The following is a 5,206-nucleotide window of genomic DNA, read 5'->3' as shown; positions in this document are numbered from 1 at the left end:
TTACCAGATGCACTTCTCATGGCAAGTCATGTTCAGTGAACTTGCTCTCCAAGGTAAACACCTATATTCTAGTCCCAAGTGTCTCTATATTTTAATCTATGAGATCAATGGCTTACTTCCAAAGTAAGGAACAAAGAATATACTAGTGTCTAAGCATCATTGATGTCCAATCTCAATGATACATTAACTAGGAACATTTTAAGATTACGCTTTGATGCATAAGGATCTCATAACTATAACCCATTATAGTTCCCTTGCAAGGCATATTAATCTCATGGACTTCATCTAATTAGACTTATAACTCATTATAATTGATGTCTTATTGATGAAGGAAAACCTCAAACATTCAACATGAATGATATTGTTGCATGATTGGAATCAAGCTTTAACCAATCCTAATTGGCTACAAGGCTCATCCTAACAATTTATTGCATGAAGATCTCCTCCATTAAAGGCTTTTTCTTTGGGATGGAGGCTTTAGATGGAAATCTAGGAGGAAAGTTTGACTTAGATGCTAATGAAGACCCTTTGTTGTTGCACCATCAGAAATTAGGATGATTCCTCTAATTAGGATTATAAATGTTGGAATAGGGATTGTTCAATTGCTTGTTTCCAACAAATAGACAATATTCAGAGTAGATGGGACAATTGTCATTGGAATGTCCTTCTCTACAAAATTCACACTTAACAAACGGGTTTTGAATAGCATTACCACTCATTTATCTTTTTTTTTTTGTGTGAAAGAAGCCAATTGTGTAGATAAAGTATTCATCACATCTAATTCGTGAACTCTAGCAATTTTTCTTGTACCTAATCTTTCAAATGGCCATTTATAGTTGTTGGAAGCCATCTCTTCAAGCAAATCATAAGCCTCATCGATGGATTTACTCATGAGTGCACTTCCAGTTGCAGCATCAATGGTAGTTCTAAAAGGTCCCATCAAACCATTATAAAAAGTCTAAACTTGCAACCACTTAGGTAATCCATGGTAAGGATATCTTCTTATCAAATCCTTATACCTCTCCCAAGCCTCATATTGTGATTAAGAATCAAATTGCATGAAAGAACTAATATCATTCCTCATCTTTGCTGTCTTGGTAGGCAAGAAAAATTTTGCTAAGAATTTATAAGCCAAATCATCCCAAGTATTAATGGAACTAGTAGGAAGCGAATTTAACCAACTCTTTGCTTTATCTCTCAATGAAAAAAGGGAAAGGCCTCAATCTTACAGCATCATCAGTAACACTATTAGCCTTGAATGTATCCCAAATTTCTAGGAAATTTACAACATGAGCATTCGGATCATTATAAGGCAAACCCCCAAACTGAACAGAAGTCTAAATCATCTGAATGATTGATGGCTTAATTTCAAAGTTGTTGGCTTGAATAGGAGGTCTTCATATACTATAGTGGAGACTTTGTACTCGTGGGACAGCAAAATCCCTCAAAGACTTGATCTCTTCCCCTTATTGATCAACCATTGTCTTACTTGGAGTAGAAACTTTTTTATTTTTTCTTCGAAACCTTCGAAAAGTCTTTTAGATTTTTGAATCAAAAGGAACAATGTCCAAAATTTGGGCTATTTGCATACAATGACCAACAGTACCTGAAAAATTAAAGAAAAGAACAGTCTAGATTAAAATTAAGAATGGTTGGTATTAATATTAACAAGAAAGAACTAAAAATCAACTCCCTAACAATGACGTCAAAAAATTGTTGTTCAATTTACTACCCATGCAAGTATACGTATCGCAAAGATAATATAATGATGAGCAAATTATCGATATCACAAGGAATTGCATTAATTCTTACTATTAAGTACTAAAATTACACACCCTAATTTTATCTAAACACTAAAAATTGAATTAAAAAGCTAAACTTAAAAACTAAAACCGTCAAGCCCGACCTTATAAAGTACTTGCCATGTCCTTCATGTGATTGACAATATGCTTGCATACTTGGAAAGCCCCAAAAAATCGTCAAAAGTCGATATTGTACCAAATGGTACTATTAAGTTGAATTAAACCTCGAACTAGTCTAAATAGAGATCTTAAGATGAAATTGAGAATTTTAAAACCCCAGAATGACTTAAAATGATGATTTGGAGTTTGAGGACTAAATTGGAGTCAATTTGGAATTTTCATGTTCTAGGGGAAAAATGGTAATTTTGTCACTCGAGGACAAAATGGGAATTTTTAGAAAAGAATTTGATCACATTTGACTCATTGGAGTATGATTTGAGTTTGAGAAGTGGAAAATTTTAATTCCGGCATTTTTTTGAGCATAGGGGCAAAATAGTCATTTCGCCACCCAAGGGCAAAATCATAATTTTACACCACCCAACACTTGTCCAGCACATGAATTTTACCCAATATTATCATGGATAATTGAGGAAATTTAAGTGGTGGAGAGAGATTGCTTAATGGCTAAGTATGACACATGGACCAATGGAATGGTGACGTGTCAAAATCTCATCCATTTATTATTTTCCTTATAAATTAGCACAAAATCAGCCCATTTCTCACCCATATGGCCGGCCAAAGCATGAAGTGAAGAGGAAAGGAAAGAACACAAACCCTAGGTGGGAAAATTGAAGAAAAAGTGTGGGATTTCAAGGGATTAAGCTAATAAAGGTAAAATTTTGTGATTTTATCTTGTGATTTACACTACCCATGCTTTCTTTTTCATTTTCCATGCTTAGAACTCAAGTTTGCATGATGAATCCATGCTGGCCGAATTTGAGAGGAGAGGTTTTGAGCATTGATTTTGCTAGATTTCAAGCTAATTAAGTGTTTTTGGTTGTTTGGTAATGGAAAGTATGAAAATCTAGCAAGGAATCACTTTGTTCTTCACAAACCCACAAGAGGCCGAATTTTCTAGGGAGGATATTGAGGCTGAAATTGATGATATTTCATGATATTTTGGTGGTATTTAATGATTGGTGAGGCTAGAAATTTAATGGGAAATTTTGGCATGAAAATCTAAATTTTTACCTAATGTATAGACATGTGCGATTTATGGTTCGGATTGATAAATTGAATCATATTCATAGTCATTGAGGTATTTTAAGTATAATTGGATTGTAGAAAGTGAAAGAAATCGATTTGGAGTTAAATTGGAGGTTTTAGCCAATTACACCGAGAATAGTGCGAATTAGGTCGAATACCATATTTAAACGGCTATTCAGACATTTTGCATCACATTTCGTGCATTCATATAGATTTATAAAGCCTGAAATAGTTTATAATAAATTGACACAATTTATTAAAATTCGTGTCACGTATGATGTATAGGTGGTGAGCCCTCTAACTAGGGTAAAGAGATTATGCTCGAAGACCGAGAATAGAAGTATATCGACTCCTAGTACTGTGAATAACCTTACTATCGTCTTAATTATCTAAAGTGGTTTTTATCCAATTTTGTGAATTTCATGGAAAATGAATTAAATGATTAATTTTTTGGTTTTATAAACCAAATGTGATTTAATGAAATGATTTCATAAAATTGTTTTAAAATTGAATAATGGCTTTGAAAATAGAGTAATTGGAGACCATTTGATGTATTGTGAATTTATGGTTCTAATTGATTGGCTTATGACAATATTGGCATGAATGGCTGAATTGGTATTTGTGTTGAAATGTATAAACTGTTGTTTGCCTTGTTAGGCTGGATAATGATAAAATTGCCATGTCATGCTATTGCAAATTTTATTGTATGGTGGGTTTAGCTTGCTACAGTGGGTTGGTTCTGTGGACTAGCCTATTAGAGGGGCACGAAACCTGGTCATATTCTTACCTCGGTTGGAGAGGCGAGTAGGGTAACTCCCGAGGTATAACTTTTAGAGTTCACTTCACGCCAAACCACCAAGTGAGGGCGAACTTAGCCAATGCCAAGTAACGGCTATATTTTCAAAATAAAAACATGATTTATGAGTACATAACTTTTTAATAGCTTTGGCGGACTCGGTTTGGGATAGCCCGCAGCCAAGGTATCCTTGATAGTTGGGTATGAGAATGATTTTGGCACGAGCCAAAGTTTCAAGAAATTCATAAGCCATGTTAATTACTCGATTTATATGAATTGATTTTATTTGGTCGAAACAAGTTGAAAGGTGATGAATTTCAGTATGTTAAACTGTTTTATCTGTCTCCATTTACTCGACTTTAGATGGTTTAGATAGTATTTGTTTACTCACTAGGATTTTATAATCTCACCACCCTCCTTTCCAACCATTTCAGGCCCGAGGTAGCCTGTGGATAGCAGATATCGTCAAGGATTATAGTTGGCTTTACTACTCCAAAAACTGTAAGTTTACTGCCTTTGTGCACTTTTGTTCCTTGTGGGCCCACGAGTCACTGTAAAGTAAATTTCATATCTCGGTTATCTGTATTATAGTACGTATGAATTTATTTAGCTTTTACATTACAAAAATTATTTACCGATGACTCTATAAATATTGTTTTACAAGAAATTAGAATATTTTATTGAATATTTTTATTTTATTCAAATAGTTGCAATATCATTTTTAATAAATGTTTTAGACACCCAACTTTATTTTAAATCATGAAATATGTGTTTTCCACTCATCTACTACATCTTTAGTCGAGTTTGAAAAATTTTGAGGGAAAATAACGAAAACGCCCCTATGAGGCGAAAATTATTTTTCCACGATTTTGAAAGGGAAAAAGCTTAAAATTCTTTAAAAACGAGGTTTGGCGATGATTACTCACAGGGGAGATGAAAAAAATGGTACTAAAGCCTTGTGGGGTTCTGGTTGGCGCTCTGAGTAATGAATGTCTATCGGGACGTTGCGGCAGTTGTCACGGGCTCGAGGGGAGTACCGGGTCGTGACAAAACTACTCTAAATTTTTTCAGTAAAATTACTTTTCTAAACTTGATTGACTTTTGGACCTAAGATTATGATGTTTCACAATACTTCATCTGATTATTTTCTATCTCTTTTAACTTAGCTTAATGGATCAAGTTGATAACCTAGAGTCCTAAATTATTTACAAGTCTTTGTCGAGTTTCTTATAAAAATATCTCTCTCAATTAATTTACTATATGTTTATGCAAATTAAATTAAAGACAGATTCATTAAGTTCATAGTCAAATCCTGGCTACATATGCTTTATAGGTGCATGTCTACCCTATATACAAATCAAACCACATAATCAACTAAGTGTATTCAACCATATGCTATTCT

At 33.8% G+C, this 5,206-nt stretch overlaps 1 non-coding gene across 1 annotated transcript; it reads left to right on the top strand.

Moving 5' to 3' along the window:
• The first annotated feature begins 980 nt into the window (after window positions 1-980).
• On the top strand, window positions 981-1,087 carry LOC148763631 (small nucleolar RNA R71). Its single transcript, XR_016025603.1, has one exon. It is a non-coding gene; the product is annotated as a small nucleolar RNA R71 (small nucleolar RNA).
• Window positions 1,088-5,206: the final 4,119 nt, after the last annotated feature.

Source organism: Theobroma cacao, chromosome 3 (genome assembly GCF_053813885.1).
Source record: "Theobroma cacao isolate CCN51 chromosome 3, ASM5381388v1, whole genome shotgun sequence".
Classification (NCBI taxonomy): Eukaryota; Viridiplantae; Streptophyta; class Magnoliopsida; order Malvales; family Malvaceae; genus Theobroma; species Theobroma cacao.
Note: the sequence above shows the minus strand (reverse complement) of the source record. Positions and strands in the feature narration are given on the sequence as shown.